The sequence below is a fragment of the Lepus europaeus genome, chromosome 21, assembly GCF_033115175.1.
Source record: "Lepus europaeus isolate LE1 chromosome 21, mLepTim1.pri, whole genome shotgun sequence".
Classification (NCBI taxonomy): Eukaryota; Metazoa; Chordata; class Mammalia; order Lagomorpha; family Leporidae; genus Lepus; species Lepus europaeus.
The window spans coordinates 34,243,760-34,268,846 of record NC_084847.1 but is presented as its reverse complement, the minus strand read 5'-3'; positions in this window follow the sequence as shown (position 1 = coordinate 34,268,846).

The window sequence follows — 25,087 nt, the reverse complement described above, 5'->3', positions numbered from 1 at the left end:
TTCGGCTAACTCAGTCCCAGATATTGCCACAGCCCCTGTGTTTGTGTTTTCTGGATATTATCGAAGTATTTTATTGTGTTGAATGTTTTTTGTCAGGGAACATTTAATTTTGTACTGGGAAATTTAATTGGTTCCACATGGAGACACCAGCTCTACAAATTCGTATTTTCTGGGGAGAAATGTAAAGGAACTGCAGCAAACAAACATGATATTTCTGTTTGTATATATGACATTTTATGCACTTGCCTAACGAATAGAATTTGCTTTTCTCCAAAACCATTTTTACTATGATTTTGTCGGTCCATTGCATAGTAAGTGCACAAAACTTTATCGCCATATGAGTGGATGAAACCAGAAATATGCAGTTGTGTTTTGGCTAACTGAATCCCAGATATTGCCACAGCATCTGTGTTTGTGTTTTCTGAATATTATCGAAGCACTTTATTGTTTTGAATGCTTTTTTATCTGGGAACATTTAATTTTGTACTGGGAAACTCTAATTGGTTCCACATGGAGACACAAGCTCTACACATTCTTATTTTCTAAGAGAAAGCTAGAGGAACTGCGGCAAAAAAACAAGATATTTCTGTTTGTATACATGACATTTTATGCACTTGCCTAACAAAAGGACTTTGCTTTTCTCCAAAACGAGCTTTACTGGGATTTTCGCGGTCCATTGCATACAATTTCCACACCACTTTGTTCGGATATGACTGGATGAAAGCGGAAATATACGCTTGTGTTTTGGCTAACTGAATCCCATATATTGCCACAGCCTCTGTGTTTGTGTTTTCTTGATATTATCGAACGACTTTATTTTTTGAAGTTTTTTTTTTCATGTAACTTTTAGTTTTATACTGGGAAACACTCATTGGTTCCACATGGAGACACCAGCTCTACACATTCGTATTTTCTAGGAGAAAGCTAGAGGAACTGTGGAAAACAAACATGATATTTCTGTTTGTATCGATGACATTTTATGCACTTGCCTAACGAAAAGACTTTGCTTTTCTCCAAAACCATTTTCACTGCAATTTTCTCAGTCCATTGCATACGAATTCCACATCTCTTTGTCCGGATATGACTGGATGAAACCTTAAATATCCTGTTTTGCTTTGACTAAATCAATCCCAGATATTTCCACAGCCCCTGTGCTTCTCTTTCCTGGATATTAATGGACTTTTTTGTTTTGAATATTTTTTTTTAATCAGGGAACATTCAATTTTGTACTGTTCAACACTCTCTGGTTCCAAATGCTGAAACCAGCTCTACACATTCGAATTTTCTAGCGAGAAAGCTAGAGGAACTGCGGCAAACATACATATAAATTTGTTTATATACATGACATTTTATGCACTTGCCTAACAAAAAGACTTTGCTTTTCTCCAAAACCATTTTTACTGTGATTTTCTCGGTCCATTGCATGCGAATTCCACAACACTTTTCCAGTTATGACTGGATGAAACCTGAAATATCCGTTGGTGTTTTGGCTAACTGAATCCCATTTATTGCCACAGCCCCTGTGTTTGTGTTTTCTGGATATTATCGAAGGACTTTTTTGTTTTGAATGTTTTTTTTATCAGGGAACATTTGATTTTGTACTGGGAAACTCTATTTGGTTCCACATGGAGACACCAGCTCTACACATTTGCATTTTCTAGGAGAAAGCTAGAGGAACTGCGACAAACAAACATGATATTTCTGTTTATATACATGACATTTTATACACTTGCCTCACAAAAAGATTTTGATTTTCTCCAAAAGCATTTTTACTGTGATTTTATCGGTCCATTGCATAGGAATTCCATACCACTTTGTCCGGATATGACTGGATGAAACCAGAAATATCCGGTTTTGTTTTGGCTAACTCAATTCCAGATTGCCACAGCCCCTGTGTTTGTGTTTTCTGGATATTATCAATGGTCATTATTGTTTTGAAAGTTTTTTTTTTAATCAGGGAACATTTAATTTTTTTAGCTTATTTTTTTATGATTTATTTATTATTTTTTTTAATTTTATTTTATTTTTAACTTTTATTTAATGAATATAAATTTCCAGTGTGCAGCTTATGGATTACAATGGCTTCCCCCTCCCATAACTTCCCTCCCACCCACAACCCTCCCCTCTCCCACTTCTTCTCCCCTTCCATTCACATCAAGATTCATTTTCAATTCTCTTTATATACAGAAGATAAATTTAATATAAATATTTCAACAGTTTGCACCCACATAGAAACACAAAGTGAAACATACTGTTTGAGTACTAGTTATAGCATTAAATCACAATGTACAGCACACTAAGGACAGAGATCCCACATGAGGAGCAAGTGCACAGTGGCTCTTGTTGTTGACCCAACAAATTGACACTCTAGTTTATGGCGCCAGTAACCACCCTAGGCTGTCGTCATGAGTTGCCAAGGCTATGGAAGCATCCACGTTTGCTGACTCTGATCATATTTAGACAAGGTCATAAAAGACAGAGTGAGGATAGTAACCAAGGATCCTAAGAGTGGCATTTACCAGGTTTGAACAATTATACAGCATGAAGTGGGGAAGAGGACCATCAGTACACACAGGTTGGGAGTAGAGCCATTGGTGGTAGAGAAGAGGTTATGATTACGAAGGAATGAGGCCCAAGTGCACTAGACAGGGCCTAGAACAAAGGACAGAGTCATTATTAGATGTGCTAAGAAAGGTGCTGTCTAAGCTACAATTAATTTTTCTGATTGAGAGGCAAATAGAACCTGATAGAAGGGGCTTGATAATAATCTGGTGGGCTTTAGGCCTTGTAAGCTAAGAGGCCCAGACCTATCTATCTCTTCACATGGGGTATATCCTAAGGGAGGTGTGAACATCCTAGGGGAAGGCACTCTGTTCACTTTCATTTCTTGGCTGTGCTGGGGGGAGAGCTGGCCAGGTAAAGGTAGGTGGCATCTCTAACAAGAAATGTACAGTTCTGCCTGCAATGTTGCTGACCTTACTTGACCATCCCCTCAGCTGCAGTGGTCACTTTGGAAGTTGGGCTGCGTGAAGGGCTTTTCAGCTTAGAGCCAATAAGATCTGTGGCTCTGACCTGGGCATCCTTCGACTCCAGGGCAGGTCCATTTCCAGTGATCCAACTCTTGGCAGAGCTGCCAGGGCTCTTCACAAGCTGACTTCTGCTGAAGCCCAGGCTTACCACATTGAAAGCCACTGCAGTGGACTGGCCTGTTGGGTCTCCTTGAGGGCAGATCACTGTACAGATCAGCCATTAATAGGCCTGCCACCCATTGCTTCTGATGCCGAGCTTCTTTTCCTCCTCGTTTGTGTTAAAGCAGACCAGAGGATGCAAGTCAAGGGAGTGCCCGTTTCCCATCTCTAATCTTCGGTGGCCTGAACTACAAGTCTATAGTCACAGGCATGTTCTGTAGTAGTTTTTCTAAGGTAGACAATGCCCATGAGGAAAATTATATTCTCACTTTAAAACTTTCTTTCCATTTGGTCTGAAAGGGAGGTTTTTTCTACTTACTGTATACTTCGCTGATGGCGAAGAGAATCTAGCTATGAGATTATTATTTAAGCTCTTATTTTTGCTATGCTATTACAGAAAAATATTAGCCATCTCTTTTATAAGGTCTAATGATTAAATTGTGCATCCTACAGATTTCTTTATAGTAGAATTAGTTTCCTACCTTGAAGAGAATAGAGAAATGAAAGAACAAGTTGGGCTTAGAATAGAGAAATGAGTGAGCAAGTCCTAGATCACTTGCTGACAATAGCAATATTACATGAATACTTAGCAAACCGTTTCAACCATTAGATAACAACTTAAGAAAACATTTACCAGAAGGTCCAATGCCTTCTATAAATTTTAAGAATCATGTATTTGAAAACACCTCTTAAATATCTAACATGGTGTAGTTTGTTTAACCAGTAAACTTAAGCACAACCATGTAAAATGTTTTTAGTTTCTTTCTACCAACACGTTTAAAACATATGATACACAGATTCAGGTCACACAAATTAAAATGTATCTTTGATTGATTTTAGCAGCTTAAATTTATGGACAATCTTATCTATAAGCCATTTAAAATAAAACTCTTAATAAAATTTCCCCATGTGGACATACAATATGTACACACATATAACATAGCATAATAGACCAATATAGCAATTTTAATAATAGCTTTTAAAATCTTTAACTCTTTTTGTAGATTGCCAATGGATTTGAATTGCTTTTTGTTTTTAGTCACCTCAGTTAACCATACTTTCTCTCAGTTGGTACTGGTAATACATTATTGGCTTCATCTGTTTACAGAGCCATCCCAAAGTACTGAATACAATAAAAGTGGCTGGAAAAAGTCCATAGGAACCGATAGGAGGACAGCTAAACACAGAACCAACAACACTTTAGTTTTATGAGCAGCACATCATATATAACTATGGATGACAAAAGACTTTAAGTCGCCATGTTTAAAATTATAAACTCATCAACCAACAAGAGGCACTTGCTTACTTCACAGTATTTTTGAAAGCACCTGTAGGATTTTACAAGTATTTAACCCTTTAGGCCTCTGGGGCTTTCTCATTGAGATAACTATCATGTCTAGTAACACAAGATCATTAGACTTTTTAATTCTCAAACATTTGTATTAATAGCATTTTCCATTATAGAAACTTAAAGTCTGGTACCACATCACAACTTGACAGTCCTTCTAATATAATCTAAATAGACTGATTAGTTGGAGTCTCTATAAGATGAGAGATATAGGTCCTTTGATTTTTTCATTTGGGCCCAAACTGGAAAAACCAAAGTCCTGGTTTACTGGAAATTTTAGAGACCAGATTGTTTGAAACTTTGATTTTTTGAATGCCTGTCAAGAATGCCAAGAAGGCTCAAAATCCAAAATATGTAGTTGAAATAAGATTCCTTAAAATCATGACATAACATAGACCAAATTTGATCATTGTTACAAGGTGATTATTCAAATCTTTGAAAATAAGCACATATTTAAATAACCCATAGCTCTTAATAAAAATGCAGCTGTTTTTGAACAATTAGAATTTAACAGACATCAACAGAACATAACAGATTACTTTAACACATTGATTTAACAGAGCATCAGAGTTTAATTCTATGTCAAAGAGAAATTGAGCTTCCTGTGGTCTTTTGGTGTGAGGTTTCCTTCCTTTACCTTCTTTCATATTGGTGACCATGTTTCTGTGTTTCTGTGTGTAACACATCATTAAGCATCTTCTGCAGGGCAGTTTGAGTGGCAACAAATTCTTTCAGTTTCTGTTTGCTATGAAAAGTCTTAATTTCACCTTCATTCACAAATGAGAGCTTTGCAGGATATAGTATTCTGGGCTGGCAGTTTTTCTCTCTTAGTACCTGGGCTATGTCTCGCCATTCCCTTCTACCTTGTAGGGTTTCTGATGAGAAGTCAGCTGTGAGTCTAATTGGAGATCCTCTAAGAGTAATCTTACGTTTCTCTCTTGCACCTTTTATGATCTTTTCTTTATGTTTCACTGTGGTGAGTTTGATTACAACATGTCGTGGTGAGGATCTCTTTTGGTCATGTTTATTAGGGGTTCTATAAGCTTCCTGTACTAAGATGCCTCTGTCCTTCTCTAAACCTGGGAAATTTTCTGCTAGTATGTCACTGAAAATGCCTTCTAATCCTTTCTCCCTCTCCATGCCTTCAGGAACTCCTAGAACCCGAATGTTGGGTTTTTTAAAAGTAACCTGTAGATTCTCGACAATATTTTTTATATTTCTGATTTCTTCTTCTTTTCTTTGGTTTGCCTGTTTCCTTTCCTGTTCTCTGTCTTCTAAGTCTGATATTCTCTCTTCTGCTTCGCCCATTCTGTTTTTAAGGCTCTCTAATGCATTTGTCATTTGATCTATTGAATTTTTCATTTCATTATGATTTCTTGTCACTATCCCAGTTTCTTGTTCCACTAGTTGTTTCATTTCATTTTGATTCCTCCTTAATATTTCACTTTCATGAGAGAGATTTTCTATCTTGTCCATTAAAGATTTCTGTAGTTCAAGAATTTGTTTTTGAGAACTTCTTAATGTTCTTATCAATTTTTTGAGATCCGCTTCTTGCATTTCTTCTATCTCATCAGCTTCATAATCTTGAATTGGGGTGTCTTTTTCATTTGGGGGCGTCATAGTGTCTTCCTTGTTCTTGTTACCTCGGTTTTTGTGTTTGTTGTATGGCATGTTGGAGATATTTGGTTTCTTCATTGTGGTGTTTTTTCTTGTTACACTATGGCTCTATATTAAGTGGACTGTCTGCTTTCAGTGGAGCCTTAGAGGCTTGAGATGAGTGTGGACTGAGAGCTGTGTTTGATTCCACAGGGTTGAGGGTGTGTCAAAGATGACACTCCCAGGTTAGGTGTGGTAAATCTCTCTTTCTTTTTTTTTGATTCAAAAGGGAAGTAATTCCGCACAGCTGAACGTAATTGGAGGTAGTTAGCAGGCAAATGATATACCCACAGGAGCCAGAGATCAGAAGCTCTTTCCCAAGGACCACACAGGGAATCTCTGCTGCCCTCAGTGTAGCCTCCAATTCTCCTGCAGTCTCCCACTGGGTTGCCAAGTTAGATCCTAATCTACTGTTATTTCACCCCTCCCCTCAGAGTCCGGTGTTCCTGCTAGGCTCTGGGCCGGTGCAGACCTGATGTCGCACTGCTTATGACATATGTCCAAAATGGCGCCTGCTCTGTCTTGCTCGCCTTTGAGAGGTGAGCGGAGAGAGAGAAACTTGTGTCCGTATTGGTCACTTTTTAATTATTTTTCCTCTCTCTTCTAGTTAGCCTGGTGAATTTTTCCCCACAGAGTTTCAAGCCTCGTTCCCTCTAGCCTCCTATTTCCACTTGCCCGCTGGTGTCTTGGGCTATTGAGGTTCGGCTCACCTCGCGTTCCAGCGCTGGTGTGTTGAGTCTGCCGCTGCGGCAAAAAATCATCATATTTCTGTTTATATAGATGGCATTTTATGCACTTGCCTAACGAAAAGACTTTGCTTTTCTCCAAAACCATTTTTACTGTGATTTTGTCTGACCATTGCATACGAATTCCACACCACTTTGTCCAGATATGACTGGATGAAACCGGAAAAATCCCGTTTTGTTTTGGGTAACTGAATCCCAGATATTGCCACAGCCCCTGTGTTTGTGTTTTCTGGATATTATCGAAGGACTTTATTTTTTTTAAAGTTTTTTTATCAGGGAACATTTAATTTTGTACTGGGAAACTCTAATTGGTTCCACATGGAGAAACCAGCTCTACACATTTGTATTTTCTGGTTAGAAATCTAAAGGAACTGTGGCAAACAAACATGATATTTCTGTTTGTATTGATGGCATTTTATGCACTTGACTAACGAAAAGACTTTGCTTTTCTCCAAAACGATTATAACTGTGATTTTCTCGGTCCATTTCATACGAATTGCACACCACTTTGTCCGGATATGACTTGATGAAACCGGAAATATCTGGTTTTGTTTTGGCTAACTCAATCCCAGATATTGCCACAGCCCCTGTGTTTGTGTTTTCTGGATATTATCGAAGGACATTATTATGTTGAAAGCTTTTTTTTTTTAATCTTGGAACATTTAATTTTGTACTGCGAAACTCTAATTGGTTCCACATGCAGACACCAGCTCTACTCATTCGTATTTTCTCGGGAGAAATCTAGAGGAAATGCGGCAAACCAACATGATATTTCTGTTAGTATACATGATATTTTATGCATTGCCTAACGAAAAGACTTTGCTTTTCTCCAAAACCACTTTCACTGCAATTTTCACAGTCCATGGCATACGTATTCCACATGACTTAGTCCGGATATGACTGGATGAAACTAGAAATATCCGGTTTTGTTTGGCTAACTCAATCCCAGATATTGCCAGAGCCTCTGTGTTTGTGTTTTCTGGATATTATCAATGGCCATTATTGTTTTGAAAGTTTTTTTTAATTAGGGAACATTTAGTTTTGTACTGGGAAACACTCAGTTGCTCCACATGGAGACACCAGCTCTACACATTTGTATTTTCAAGCGAGAAAGCTAGAGGAACTGGTGCAAACAAACATATAAATTTGTTTGTATACATGACATTTTATGCACTTGCATGATGAAAAGACTTTGGTTTTCTCCAAAACCATTTTCATTGCAATTTTCCCCGTCCATTGCATACGAATTCCACACCCCTTTGTCCGGATATGACTAGATGAAACCAGAAATATGCGGTTGTGTTTTCGCTAACTGAATCCCAGATATTCCGACAGCCCTCTGTTTGTGTTTTCTGGATATTATCGAAGCACTTTACTGTTTTGAAATTTTTTTTTTATCAGCGAACATTTTATTTTGTACTGGGAAACATTAATTGGTTCCACATGGAGACACTAGCTCTACACTTTCGTATTTTCTAGGGATAAAGCTAGAAGAACTGTGGCAAAGAAACATGATATTTCTGTTTGTATAGATGGCATTTTATGCAGTTGCCTAACGAAAGGACTTTGCTTTTCTCCAAAACCATTTTTACTGTGATATTGTCTGTCCATTGCATACGAATTGCACACCACTTTGTCTGGCTACGAATGGATGAAAGTGGAAATATCCGCTTGTGTTTTGGCTAACTCAATCCCAGATATTGCAACAGCCTCTGTGTTTGTGTTTTCTGGATATTATCGAAGGACTTTATTGTTTTGAATGTTTTTTTTTTTCAGGGAACATTTAATTTTGTACTGGGAAACACTGAGTGGTTCCAAATGGAGACACCAGCTCTACACATTCATATTTTCTAGGGGAAAGATAGAGGAAGTGGGGCAAACAAACATGATATTTCTCTTTGTATAGATGACATTTTATGCACTTGCCTAACAAAAAGACGTTGCTTTTCTCCAAAACCATTTTCACTGTGATTTTCTCAGTCCATTGCATACGATTTCCATAACACTTTATCCGGTCATGACTGGATGAAATCAGAAATATGCGGTTGTGTTTTGGCTAACTGAATCCCAGATATTGCGACAGCTTCTGTGTTTCTATTTTCTGGATATTATCGAAGGACTTTATTGTTTTGATTTTTTTTATCAGCGAACATTTTATTTTGTACTGGGAAACATTAATTGGTTCCACATGGAGACACCAGCTCTACACTTTCGTATTTTCTATGGAGAAAGCTAGAGTAACTGTGGCAAAGAAACATGATATTTCTGTTTGAATAGATTGCATTTTATGCACTTTTTTATCAGGGAACATTTAATTTTGTACTGGGATACTCTAACAGGTTCCACATGGAGACACCAGCTCTACACATTCATATTTTCTAGTAGAAAGATAGAGGAAGTGCGGTGAACATGATATTTTTCTTTGTATACATTACATTTTATGCACTTGCCTAACAAAAAATCTTTGCTTTTATCCAAAACCGTTTTTACTGGGATTTTTTCGGTGCATTGCATACGAATTCCACAACACTTTGTCCAGATATGAGTGGATGAAAGGGGAACTATCTGCTTGTGTTTTGGCTAACTGAATCCCATTTATTTCGACAGCCTCTGTGTTTGTGTTTTCTGGATATTATCTAAGGACTTTGTTGTTTTGAATGTTTTATTTAATTTTGTACTGGGAAACTCTAATTGGTTCTACATGGAGAAACCAGCTCTACACATTCATATATTCTGGGGAGAAATCTTAAGGAACTGCGGCAAACTATCATGATATTTCTGTTTGTATACATGACATTTTATGCACTTGCCTAACGAAAGGCTTTGCTTTTCTCCAAAACCATTTTTACTATGATTTTCTTGGTCCATTGCATACGAATTCCACACCACTTTCTCCGGTTATGACTGGATGAAAGTGGAAATATCCTGTTGTTTTTGGCTAATTCAATCCCAGATATTGTCACAGCCCCTGTGTTTGTGTTTTCTGGATACTATCAATGTACATTATTGTTTTGAAAGTTTTTTTGTAATCAGGGAACATTTAATTTTGTACTGGGAAACACTCACTGGTTCCACATGGAGAAACCTGCTCTACAGATTCATATTTTCTAGCGAGAAAGCTAGAGGAACTGCAGCAAACAAACATGATATTTCTGTTTGTATACATGACATTTTATGCACTTGCCTAAAGAAAAGACTTTGCTTTTTTCCAAAACCATTTTTACTGTGATTTTGTCTGTCCATTGCATACGAATTGCACAAAACTTATTGCGGATATGAGTGGATGAAACGGGACATATCCGGTTTGGTTTTGGCTACGTCAATCCCAGATATTGCCGCAGCCACTGTGTTTGTGTTTTCTGGATATTATCGATGGACTTTACTGTTTTAAAAGTTTTTTTTATCAGGGAACATTTAATTTTCTATTGGGAAACACTGGTTCCACATGGAGACACCAGCTCTGCATTTTCGTGTTTCCTAGGAAAATCGTAGAGGAACTGCAGCAAACAAACATGATATTTCTGTTTGTTTCCATGACATTTTATGCACTTGCCTAACGAAAAGACTTTGCTTTTCTCCAAAACCATTTTCACTGTAACTTTCTCTGTCCATTGCATACGAATTCCACAAAACTTATTGCGGATATGACTGGATGAAACGGGACATATCCGGTTTTGTTTTGGCTAACTCAATCCCAGATATTGTCACAGCCCCTGTATATGTGATTTCTGGATATTATCGAAGGACTTTATTGTTTTGAAATTTTTTTTATCAGATAACATTTAAATTTGTACTAGAGAAATGCAAATCAAAACCACAATGAGGTTCCATCTCACCCCAGTTAGAATGGCTCACATTCAGAAATCGACCAACAACAGATGCTGGAGAGGATGTGGGGAAAAAGGGACACTAACCCACTGCTGGTGGGAATGCAAAATGGTTAAGCCACTATGGAAGTCAGTCTGGAGATTCCTCAGAAACCTGAACATAACCCTACCATACAACCCAGCCATTCCACTCCTTGGAATTTACCCAAAGGAAATTAATTTGGCAAATAAAAAAGCCATCTGCACATTAATGTTTATTGCAGCTCAATTCACAATAGCTAAGACCTGGAACCAACCCAAATGCCCATCAACAGTAGACTAGATAAAGAAATTATGGGACATGTACTCCATAGAATACTATACAGCAGTAAGAAACAACGAAACCCAGTCATTTGCAACAAGATGGAGCAATCTGGAAAACATCATGCTGAGTGAATTAAGCCAGTCCCAAAGAGAAAAATATCATTTGTTTTCCCTGATCGGTGACAACTGAGCGCCAAAGGGGAAACCTGTTAAGTGAAATGGACACTATAAGCAACAATGAACTGATCAGCTCCTGTCCTGACTTTAGATGTACAATGTAATACTTTATCCTTTTTAGTATTTGTTGTTGTTGTTGTTGTTCTAGTACTATTGGTTGAACTCAGTAATTAACACACAATTATTCTTAGGTGTTTAAATTTTAACTGAAAAGTGATCCCTGTTAAATCTAAGAGTGGAAAAAGAGAGGGAGGAGATGAACAATTTGGAACATGCTCAATCGGACTGGCCGCAAATGGCGGAGTTAGAAATGTGCCAGGGGATTCCAACACAATCCCATCAAGATGGCATGTACCAATGCCATCGCACTAGTCCAAGTGATCAATTTCAGCTCACAATTGATAGCTCTGATAGGTCTAAGAGTCAAAGAGATCACACAAACAAGACAAGTATCTGCTAATACTAACTGATAGAATCAAAAAGGGAGAGAAAGATCCAACATGGGAAGTGGGATACACAGCAGACTCATAGGATGGCAGATGTCCTAAACAACACTCTGGCCTCAGAATCAGCCCTCAAGGCATTCAGATCTGGCTGAAGAGCCCATGAGAGTATAGCAGGCATGGAAAGCCAAGATATCATGGAAAAAAAAAGACCTAAATGAATGATCTCTGTGAGTGAGATCCCAGTGGAAAGAACAGGGCCATCAAAGAAGGAGGTACCCTTCTCCGAAGGGAGGAGAGAACTTCCACTTTGACTATGACCCTATTGGAATAAGATCAAAGTCAGCGAACTCTAAAGGCTTCCATAGCCCTGGCAACTCATGACTAGAGCCTAGGGAGATTACTGACGCCATGAACAGGAGTGTCAAATTGTTAAATCAGCAACAGGAGTCACTGTGTACTTACACCCCATGTGGGATCTGTCCCTAATGTGTCGTCTAAAGCGAAGTGATGCTATAACTAGTACTGAAACAGTATTTTTATACTTTGTGTTTCTGTGTGGGCACAAACTGATGAGGTCTTTACTAATTATATACTGAATTGATCTTCTGTATATAAAGAGAATTGGAAATGAAAAAAAAAAAACCTGGTGTTAAAATGGAAATGGCATAGAAAATTAATTAATTTGAAAAAAAAATTATGTAGGATCTCTGTCTTTAATGTGCTGTACATTGCTATTTAATGCTATAATTAGTAATCCAATGGTAGTTTTTTCACTTTGTGTTGTTATATGGGCAAAATGTTGAAATCTTTACCTAATATATACTAAACTGATCTTCTGTATACAAAGAGAATTGAAAATGAATCTTTACATGAATGGAAGGGGAAAGGGAGCGGGAAGGGGGAGGATTGCGGGCGGGAGGGAAGTTATGGGAGGGGGGAAGCCATTGTAACCCATGGGCTATACTTTGGAAATTTATATTCATTAAATAAAAGTTAAAAAAAAAATAAATTTGTACTGGGAAACACTCACTGGTTCCACATGGAAAAACCAGCTCTACACATTCGTATTGTCTATTAGAAATCTAGAGTAACTGCGGCAAACAAACCTGATATTTCTGTTTGTATACATGACATTATATGCACTTGCCTAACGAAAAGATTTTGCTATTCTCCAAAACCATTTTAACTGTGATTTTGTCTGTCCATTGCATTTGAATTCCACACCAATTGGTCTGAATATTAGTGGATGAAACCGGAAAAAACCGATTTTGTTTTGGTTAACTCAATCCCTGATATTGCCACAGCCCCTGTATTTGTGTTTTCTGGATATTATAGAAGGACTTTATTGTTTTGATAGATTTTTTTTTATCAGGGAACATTGAATTTTGTGCTGGGAAACTCTAATTTCTTCCACATGGAGACACCAGCTCTACACATTCGTAATTTCTAGGGAGAAATCTAGAGGAACTGTGGCAAACACACATGAGATTTCTGTTTGTATACATTAAATTTTATGCACTTCCCTAACGAAAGGACTTTGCTTTTCTCCAAAACCATTTTTACTATGATTTTATCTGTGCATTGCATACGAATTCTACACTACTTTTTCCAGATATGACTGGATGAAACCGGAAATATCTGGTTTTGTTTTGGGTAACTGAATCCCAGGTATTGCCGCAACCCATCTGTTTGTGTTTTCTGGATATTATCGAAGTACTTTATTGTTTTGAAAGTTTTTTTTTTATCAGGGGACATTTAATTTTGTACTGGGAAACTCCAACTTGTTCCACATGCAGACACCAGCTCTACACTTTTGTATTTTCTAGCGAGAAAGCCAGAGGAACAGCGGCAAACAAACCTAATATTTCTGTTTGTATAGATGGCATTTTATGCACTTGCCAAACGAAAAGATTTTGCTTTTCGCCAAAACCATTTTCACTGCAATTTTCTCAGTCCATTGCATACGAATTCCACACCACTTTGTCCGGATATGACTGGATAAACCGGAAATATACAGTTTTGTTTTGGCTAACTAAATCCCAGATTGCCGCAGCATCTGTGTTTGAGTTTTCTGGATATTATCAATGGATTTTATTGTTTTGAAAGATTTTTTTTATCAGGGAACATTGAATTTTGTACTGGGAAACTCTAATTTCTTCCACATGGAGACACCAGCTCTACACATTCGTAATTTCTAGCGAGAAATCTAGAGGAACTGTGGCAAACAAACATGATATTTCTGTTTATGTAGATGGCATTTTATGCACTTGCTTAAAAAAAAGGATTTTCTTTTCTACAAAACCATTTTTACTGTGATTTTCTCAATCCATTGCATATGAATTCCACACCACTTGTCCAGATATGACTGGATGTAACCGGAAATATCCTGTTTTGCTTTGGCTAACTCAATCCCAGATATTGCCACAGCCCCTGTTATTGTGTTTTCTGGATTTTATCAATGGACTTTATTGTGTTGAACGTTTTTTTTTTTTTATCAGGGAACATTTAATTTTGTCCTGGGAAACACTCAGTGGTTCCGCGTGTAGAAACTGGCTCTACACATTCGTATTTTCTATGAGAATGCTAGAGGAACTGCGGCAAACAAACATGATATTTCTGTTTGTATAGATGGCATTTTATGCATTAGACTAAGGAAAAGACTTTGCTGTTCTCCAAAACCATTTTCACTGCAATTTTCGCAGTCAATTGAATAGGAATTCCACACCACTTTGTCCAGGTATGACTGGATGAAACTGGAAATATGCGGTTTTGTTTTGGCTAACTCAATCCCAGATATTGCCACAGACCCTGTGTTTGTATTTTCTGGATATTATCAAAGTATTTTATTGTTTTTAATGTTTTTTTGTCAGGGAATGAAAGAATTAGGCAGGTTAGGTTTGAAATGGAGTTGCTTGAGCTAACTGCATATTGTTCTGCTTCTGTACAAATTGGCTGGGCTTGCAATAATCTTGCAAGAAATGTACCCAACCTATATCCTGTTACAAGTTACCACACACTACATACCCGGCTTGACGACCCCTGCCCCTGCTTGCCTAAGCTAAAGATGAAAACCACAAGGCACGTACAGCATGTAACTTCTTCCTGTACCCTGTAACCATTTAAGTTACCCAATGAAATTGTAACACAGTGGAAATATGCTAATGTTGTGGTTTTAAGCCTTAAATACTCTGTGAAACTGATGATCAGGGCCGCTCTCTCTCTGCACTGCACTAGAGGGTGCTGTTGAGACGGCCCATTTGCAAATGAAATAAACTTCCCTCTTGCCCTTTGCATCGATTGGTGTGGAGCTCGTGTATCTGGGGGTCGGTCGATTTGTGGGACACCTGCTCCGGGGGTCCTATATTTTGGGGGCTCGTCCGGGATTCAGACCCCCCCAGATTCACCCTCCATCTCCCAATCGGAGGTAAGTCTTTTCTGTTCCGTGTATTTTTGTGTGTTCCATTGTCTATCTTCCCCGGGCGCCTGGCATACGGGTGTTTGTGTTATCTTCCCCGGGCGCCTGGCGTACGAGTGTTTGTGTTTGCGGGCGCTAGGCGCCGAACGAGTAGAAGAGCCAGTAGTAGGAAAGGACAGACGTGTCCAGGACCCCTGGCTCGAGCCTCTGGAGGACGCTCCAGTGGCAGTCTGGGAGGAAAAGGAGGTGGATTTTGTCTCCCCCCCTTCTTCGGGAGAGCCTGGCTGCCGGGCAGCCGCTCCCGAGCCGCCTGCCCGTCAGGCGGCTGCTCCCATCGGAAGTTTTGGTTTCAGTTTTGTCTCATTCCATTGTTGCGCGCAGAATGTTTGTGTGTTTTGTAATTGTGTTCTGTGTTATAATCTACTTACCTTTCTTCTCCAATATGGGACAGGGATTGACTACACCTTTGAGCCTTGGCTGGACCAGTTAACCCTTTCCAATCTGGTAAAAGGCTGTCCGTCTTTGCAGCTTATGGTAGCTTTGGTGCATCTTAAAGTTTTTGTGAGCTATTACTGTTGCTAAGTTTTAATTGTCTGAGAAATTGTGGTAACAGAGTGTCCGGACTACCCATTCTATTTTTGTATTATGTGTTAATTTTGTCTACCTCTCAATACAGCCTTAGGGCCAAATGTACGGACAAATTTTTAAAATAAAGGGGCTTGTGTCTAGGTTCAGCTCTGGTGGACGAGTAACTTTGTTGCCAAATGACCTTATCCTGCTCCTTGGGGGCCTGGCCAGTTCCCTGGGAGGAGGAAAGAAAAATGTTTCGGATAAACGGGTGGGCATGCTTCCTGTCTTGGCTCTTTGGCCAAGATCCGGGACGGGACGCACTGCTTGCCTGAAGTCTTGGCAATGAGCCACCCTTGTCCTTGGAGGCTTTGAGAGGGAGCCAGAACCTTAATCCATTAACCCTTTCCAACCTGATGGGTTTTTTTTCTTTGCAGTTGATGGAAGCCTAAGCAATGGTTCATATGCTGATGTCTGGTTCTTTTCTGTGCTGCTGTCCCTGACTTATTTGATGAGAGTGTTCCTTCACGTGCCTTGAAGGTTTTGCGTTTTCCTATTGCCATTATGAGTCTTGATTGGGAAAACTGCAACGCAAAGTTGTTTATATTGTTTATCTGTTTTCAGTGTTTGAGTGATTACCCAACTGATCAGAAGTGTACAAATTGTTGGCTGAACCGCTCAACTCTGACAGCTTAAATTCTAAACCGAGTCTTCCAACTTTGGGCTTCCAGTCGGATCCCTGGAACTCTCAAAGGATAGGACTCTAAAATTTGTTAAAGTAACAGCTGCTTGAGTCAATTCAGGTTATGTAAAATGTAATTTTAACTGTTAATTCAGATAATGGTGTGGTATTCATTAATAACTCAGTGTCTTAAGCCATCTAGGCATCAATGCTAAGCAAAATGTGGGAAAATGTATTGTACTTTTCACATCTTAAATTCGATAAGAGAGACTGTTTAAGTTTGTTAGCATGTATTCTCATAGATTGTCCATACATAACAATTCAAGACTATGTAAAAGTAACTACAGGTGTAAAGTTTCAAAAGGTGTAAACAAGTCATAAAAAGTTTTAAAAGGTTTACAACTTTAAAATTATTTATAAAGTTTTCTTTAAGTGCTAATGCCAAAATTACATTGACCTAAAGTTAAAGTCTGATCTTCTGTTACAACAATGAGGTTTTAAAAAAATGTGCACTAATGTTAGTAAATATCTGGAAATGGTCTAAGTCGTAAATTTTAAAATCTGTTTTTGCAAAAAAAAAACTGTAACGTCTATTTTAACAGTGTCTGCTGAGTCAGTTGCTCTGCCATTTCTAGAGTGAGGTCCTGTAAGCTCTTTTTGACTCTGTTAAATAGTTCTGAACTATGTGAACTTTTATGTGCAAGGTTTTTTTATTTCTGGTTTATTCGACAGCAAGAGACATAGAATTTATGTTCTACCCAAATAATCTATTATGTACTCTACTGTATCTGTTAAGTTTAGATTGATGAAAAGCATTGTTAAGTATTATGATCAGATCTGGTTTAAAAGTGTAAAAATCACCCTGAGTAATAAATGGCTGTCATTTCAGGATGTTAAGAAATTCTATTTTGACCAGGTACTCTAAGTTCTCTTGGCACCCTTAACAGACTTTATGAAAATCAAAGTTCTAAATTGCAGAGATAATAATCAATCAGCTGTTTAAATTAAAAGTGGTGCCAAGATGTAAAATGATGCTAAACTTCAGCTATAAACATGTTTCTTTCTAGCTGCTCCAGTCACTGGCTCAGAAGCCAGATCCTTTAAAGAGGGACTGACGAAGTCTCCGTCCAGCTAACGCTGAACAACCAGGCATTGCTAGTTCAAATGTATTGCTAGTTCAAATGTGGATCAAACGGGAGATCTAGCCAACAGGGAAAAAGTGCTCCAAAAGAGACTTAGAGACGAAGGGAGATGGTTATGCGACAGGTGCTAGAGGACCAGGTTCCAGGGGCCCAAGAAAACTCTAGTGCCCACTGGCTACATGGTAAATAATCCGGAAGCCAAAGGATGGCAGAGATGTCTGCCACAATTTCTCCTCTAAGTCAGGCTACGCAGTAAGCACTGGTTAAACCGCCAGTTAAATCTGAAAGCCCAGGAAGTCAGTCTAGAGACCCGACTCGTTGCCTCACTTCTCCTCTTTTCTCTTCCAGAAGGGAAGTTACTACAGTTCTGCAGGACTCTCCACTGTGATGTACGGTTTGATCCCCAGACCTTATGTAAAAAAATGGTTGACCTTCTCTGTAATAATGCCTGGCCAAACAGCATAGCCAAAATAAGAGGTTAAATTATAAAATAATGTGACAGCTAAATCGATTTTTCAGTGTACGCGGTAAATGGGCAAAACTCCCCTTTTAAACCAAATTGAGGGATAAATAAAAAGTTGTACTGATGACCTCAAAGTATGCAAGCAGGTCACCACAGTTAATCTTGCCTAAAAGGTCATAGTTCTCCTCATGGGCACGGTCTTAACTCGCAAAAAAAAAAATACTAAGTGTCAAAATTTGCCCATGACCATAGTTTTTTTAGCTCACCCTGATATTAAAGAAATCAGGGTTGGGTTGAGCACCCCCTTGACTGACATAGAGGCTGCCTCCTTGGTCTACTTTATTAGAGACCAGGAGAACGAGGAGCAAGCTAGCAGCAGGAGCGACATGAGGATAGGCAACAGGCCAATCTATGGCTTTCTGCACGGTGATCTGCCGTCAAGGAGACCCAGCAAGGCCACTGCACCCCAAACAGCACCTGTTGCTGATATAAGGAGCCAGGGCATTGGGCAAGCAGCTGTCACAACAGAAACTGCCTTCTGTCAGCTCTGCCAAGAGCATGGCCACTGGACATGGAACTGCCCTGGGTGTTGAAGGACTCCTGGTTCAGAACCGCAGACCCTGTGGCCCCGAGCTAAAAAGCCTTTAGCTCTGCCCAGCCTCTGCCTAGCTTCTGGCTCCAGCCACTGCTATTGAGGGGATGGCCTAGGGTCAGTGAAACGCAAGTTGCCTATTTCTACCAGCCTCCTATTAAAGCTCTCCTCCTAGTCCAGCCAGGTAATGCAAGTCAACAGGGTGCCTCCCTTAAAGGAGATTCGCATCTCTTGCAATTCGCTTCCAGCACCCCCTGGATAGGTCTGGGCTTTACACACCCAGCCAGGCCTTAAAATGTCTATCCAATAGTATTAAGCTTAGAGAAAGCCCTCCCTGCCTGTTCCTAAAAACAGGGCTTTCAGTAATAGCTAACTCAGATAGTCCTACACCTATTTGGACAGGTCCTCACTGAGGACTTAAAAGGGACTATCTCTTGAGGGGGGTGCACAATAATCCATAGTGTAGATGATTAAATGTAAGTGACTTGTAGTCTGTCTCCTTTCCCAGCCTGAGACTCTAGTCTTCTACATTGGCTTAACTTGCTAGCAAAACTAGCTATTAGGTATCTGGAGGAAAACGAAGCATAGCTAGTCCATTAAAGTGTTAACTATTTAACCCTTATCCTCTCCCCTGGGGAGAGAAAACCAGCCCCAGAGAGGATATGGGCCATGCAGCAAATTCCTACTTCTGCAAACTTCAGGCAGTCCCAGCTTTTCTCTATCAGGTTACAGGTTTCTAGATACAGGGAAATAGCACAGTTCCTAAACCAGGCTCTATAAGAACATCAAATATAAAAGTGGAAAAAAAAAGAGTGTTGTTGGTCAGAAGGGCTAAAAAGGATAAAGTTTTTTTTTAAAAATAAAAAAAGGACATGGTTTGTAAGAATCCTGACGGCTAGTTTTCTCTAGGCTAAAGTGGAAATGGTAAAATGTTTAAAGTAAGTTAAAGAGGGTGTGTGCAAGTCACAAAAGGTTATAAGAAAAAAAAAGTATTAAACATGCTAACTGCTGCTCTAGGGGGTATTTGTGCCATGCTTCAGGAAAAATGTTGTTTCTGGGTCAATTCAACTGGACAGGTACAAACCCAAATTTGTACTTTTCCTGGACCATGCAGCCCAGTGTTTCTTAGGCTACTGTCACATACCATAAGACAGATAGCAAGAGAAAATACCCAAATCTCCCTCGACGCCCACATGCCAGCTTTGAAGAAGTTACAGAAGACGGAACTCCATCCATAATCCCAAAATTTTGGGTATTCCTCTTGAGGGAAATGTTAGGCAGGAAGTCAGTTATGAGCTTATGTGTGTGTGACAGGCCTAAAAAGAAGGCATTTATATGCATCTGCATCTCAAACACCCTGCTCCCCTCCTTTGTTTCAGACCTTCAAAAAAAGTTTTAAAACAACAATAACAGAGACAGGGGTTTCGTGCTCCGACACTCGTTCCAGGCTGGGGACACCGTCTACGTTCGCAGGCACCAAACCACAAAACCACGCTGGACCACCTCAACAGTGGTAAAAGTCAACGGATTCGCCGCCTGGGTTCACGTGTTCTACGTAAGGCGAGCCCTACTGGAGGAAAACAAAATTCAGGACGATTGCCCCGCTGACCGGACAGTATGGAAGGCACAACGCACTCAAAATCCACTCAAGATAAGACTCTTAAAGATTGTTTAGTACTTGTAATACTTTTAATTTTTCTTACCCCGATTATGGGCAGCCCACATACCCCAAGGAGGCTCACATGGCAGGTGATGTCGTGTGGTCCGTTACCCACGTGGCCCCTTCTGGGACATGGTGGCCCTCCTTGCACCCAGATGTCTGTCAATTGGTTGCAGGACTGGACACCTGGGACATCCCTGACATGTCTCATGAACAGATAGCCCTGTGGGGCAAGGGCGTGCACTTAACCAATGCAGACAACCCCGGGTGCAGGAATCCACAATTCAGATGCTATCTCCGACAATCTCAGTTTCACGTGTGCCCTAAGGATGGCAGGTCTGCGGCAGATAAGTGGCGGTGCGGGGGGGGGGGCAGAATCCTTCTACTGTAAAGCCTGGGGATGTGAGACAACAGGTCATACATATTGGAAACCCTCCTCTAGTTGGGATTGGATCTCTGTAAGGTTTTATGTTTCTAACTACGATCCTGGGTTCCAATTTTCCATCCAACTTGATCAATCACCCATGCCTTGGTCCTGACCCAGCAGTACCGAAGTTTAAAAACGGAGGACATAAAAAAAAAAAATTTCAGGATACAGCTATTCCTTAAATTTTAAGATTAAAATTTGCCAAAAACAAGAGGAGGGAGTGAAAGAATTAGGCAGGTTAGGTTTGAAATGGAGTTGCTTGAGCTAACTGCATATTGTTCTGCTTCTGTACAAATTGGCTGGGCTTGCAATAATCTTGCAAGAAATGTGATTGCTTTCATAAGCTTGCAATATGTAACCATTTTTAGGAACTATAAAGGCTGAAGTTGACAGAAAATGTACCCAACCAATATCCTGTTACAAGTTACCACACACTACATACCCGGCTTGACGACCCCTGCCCCTGCTTGCCTAAGCTAAAGATGAAAACCACAAGGCACGTACAGCATGTAACTTCTTCCTGTACCCTGTAACCATTTAAGTTACCCAATGAAATTGTAACACAGTGAAAATATGCTAATGTTGTGGTTTTAAGCCTTAAATACTCTGTGAAACTGATGATCGGGGCCGCTCTCTCTCTGCACTGCACTACAGGGTGTTGTTGAGATGGACCATTTGCAAATGAAATAAACTTCCCTCTTGCCCTTTGCATCGATTGGTGTGGAGCTCGTGTATCTGGGGGTCGGTCGATTTGTGGGACACCTGCTCCAGGGGTCCTACAGGAACATTTAAATTTGTATGGGGAAACTCTAATTGGTTCCACATGGAGACACCAGCTCTACATATTCATGTTTTCTAGGGAGAAAGCTAGAGAAACTGTGGCAAAGAAACATGATATTGCTGTTTGTATAGATGGCATTATATGCACTTGCCTAAGGAAAAGACTTTGCTTTTCTCTAAAACCAAACTCACTGCAATTTTCACAGTCCATTGCATACAAATTCCACACAACTTTTTCCAGATACGACTGGATGAAACCGGAAATATCCGGTTTTTTTTTTTTTGCTAACTCAATCCCAGATTGCCACAGTTCCTGTGTTTGTGTTTTGTGGATATTATCGAAGGACATTATTGTATTGAAAGATTTCTTATAAGGGAACATTTAATTTTGTGCTGGGAAACACTCAGTGGTTCCACATGGAAACACAAGCTCTACACATTAATATTTTCTAGGGAGAAATCTAGAGGAACTGCGGCAAACAAACATTATATTTCTGTTTGAATAGATTGCATTTTATGCACTTGCCTAACGAGAAGACTTTGCTTTTCTCCCCAACCCTTTTTACTGTGATTTTCTCGATCCACGGCATACGAATTCCACATCACTTTCTCTGGATATGTCTGAATGAAACCGGAAATGCCGGTTTTGTTTTGGCTAAGCAATCCCAGATACTGCCACTGACCCTGTGTTTGTGTTTTCTGGATATTATCGAAGTATTTTATTGTTTTTAATGTTTTTTGTCAGGGATCAGTTAATTTTGTACTGCGCAACTCTAATTGGTTCCACATGGAGACACCAGATCTACACATTCATATTTTCTAGGGAGAAATCTAAAGGAACTGCAAAAAACAATCATGATATTTCTGTTTGTATAGATGGCATTTTATGCACTTGCGTAACGAAAAGACTTTGCTTTTCTCGAAAAACATTTTCACTGCAATTTTAACAGTCCATTGCATACGAATTCCACACCACTTTCTCCGGATATCACTGGATGAAACCGGAAATATCCGGTTTTGTTTTGGCTAACTCAATTCCAGATATTGCCACAGCCCCTATGATTGTGTTTTCTGGATATTATCGAAGGACTTTATTGTTTTGAATGCTTTTTTATCAGGGAACATTTAATTTTGTACTGGGAAACACTCAGTGGTTCCACATGGAGACACCAACTCTACACATTTGTATATTCTAGGGAGAAATCTAGAGGAACTGCGGCAAACAAACATGATATTTCTGTTTGTATACATGACATTTTATGCACTTGCCTAATGAGAATACTTATCTTTTCTCCAAAACCACTTTCACTGTAATTTTCTCAGTGCATTGCATAAGAATTTCACACCACTTTGTCCGGATATGACTGGATGAAACCGGAAATATCCCGTTTTGTTTTGGCTAACTCTATCCCATATATTGCCACAGCCCCTGTGTTTGTGTTTTCTGGATAGTATCGAAGGACTTTATTGTTTGGAAGGTTTTTATTTTTTTTATTAAGGGAACATTTAATTTTGTACTGGAAAAATCTAATTGGTTTCACATGGAGACACCAGCTATACACATTTGTATTTTCTGGGGAGAAATCTAAAGGAACTGCGGCAAACAATCATGATATTTCTGTTTGTATAGATGGCATTTTATGCACTTGCCTAACTAAAAGACTTTGCTTATCTCCAAAACCATTTTTACTGTGATTTTGTCATTCCATTACATATGAATTGCACACAACTTTGTCAGGATATGACTGGAAGAAACCGGAAATATCCGGTTTTGTTTTGGCTAAGTCAATCCCAGATATTGCGACAGCCCCTGTGTTTGTGTTTTCTGGCTATTATCAAAGGACTTTATTGTTTTGAAAAAAATTTTTTTTATCAGGGAACATTTGATTTTGACTGGGTAACTCTAATTGGTTCCACATGGAGACACTAGCTATACACATTCGTATTTTCTGGGGAGAAATCTAAAGGAAATCCAGCAAACAATCATGATATTTCTGTTTGTATACATGAAATTTTATGCACTTGCCTAACGAAAAGACTTTGCATTTCTCCAAAACCACTTTACTGTTATTTTCTCTGTGTGTTGCATATGAATTCCACATCACTTTTTCCATATATGACTGGATGAAACCGGATATCTCCGGTTTTGTTTTGGCTAACTGAATCCCAGATATTGCCACAGCCCCTGTGTTTGTCTTTTATGTATATTATCGAAGGACTGTATTATTTTGAAAGATTTTTTTTTATTAGGGAACATTTATTTTTGCCCTGGAAATCTCTAATTGGTTCCACATGGAGACACCAGCTCTATATTTTCATATTTTCTGGGGAGAAATCTGAAGGAACTGCGGCAAAATATCATGATATTTCTGTTTGTATAGATGGCATTTTATGCTCTTGCCTAAAAAAAAGACTTTGCTTTTCTCCAAAACATTTTCACTGCAATTTTCGCAGTCCAGTACATACGAATTCCAAACCACTTTTTCCGGATATGACTGGATGAAACTGGAAATATCCGGTTGTGTTTTGGCTAACTCAATCCCAGATATTGACACAGCCCCTGAGTTTGTGGTTTCTGGATATTATCGAAAGACTTTATTGTTTTGAAAGTTTTTTTTTTTTTTAATCAGGGAACATTTAATTATGTACTGGGATACTCTAATTGGATCCACATTTAGACACCAGCTCTACACAATAGTATATTCTAGCGAGAAATCTAGAGGAACTGGGGCAAAGATACATGATATTTCAGTTTGTATAGATGGCATTTTAAGCACTTGGCTATCGAAAGGACTTAGCTTTTCTCAAAACCATTATTACTGTGATTTTTCTATCCATTACATACATATTCCACACCACTTTGTCCGGATATGACTGTGTGAAAGGAGAAATATCCGCTTGTGTTTTGGCTAACTGAATCGCAAATATTGCCACAGCCGTGTGTTTGTGTTTTCTGGATATTATCAAAGGACTTTATTGTTTTGAAAGTTTTTTAAATCAGGGAACATTTAATTTTGTACTGGGAAACTCTAATTGGTTCCACATGGAGCCGCAAGCTCTACACATTTGTATTTTCTAGGGAGAATGCTAGAGGAACAGCGGCAAACAAACATGATATTTCTGTTTGTATACATGATATTTTATGCACATGCCTATCGAAAGGACTTAGCTTTTCTCCAAAACAATTTTTACTGTGATTTTTCTATCCATTACATAGGGATTCCACACCACTTTGTCCGGATATGACTGGATGAAACGGGAAATATCGGGTTTTGTTTTGGCTAACTCACTCCCAGATATTGCCACAGCACCTGTGTTTGCCTTTTCTGGATATTATCGAAGGATTTTATTGTTTTGAATGTTTTTTTTTTAAATCAGGGTACATTTAATTTTGTACGGGAAAACTCTAATTGGTTCCACATGGAGACACCAGCTCAACACATTCGTATTTTCTAGGGAGAAAGCTAGAGCAACTGCGGCAAATAAACATGATATTTCTGTTTGTATAGATGGCATTTTATGCACTTGACTAACGAAAAGACTATGCTTTTCCCAGAACCATTTTCACTGCAATTCTCTCAGTCCATTGCATATGAATTCTACAGCAGTTTTTCCGGATATGACTGTATGAAACCAGAAATATCCGTTTTTGTTTTGGCAACTCAATC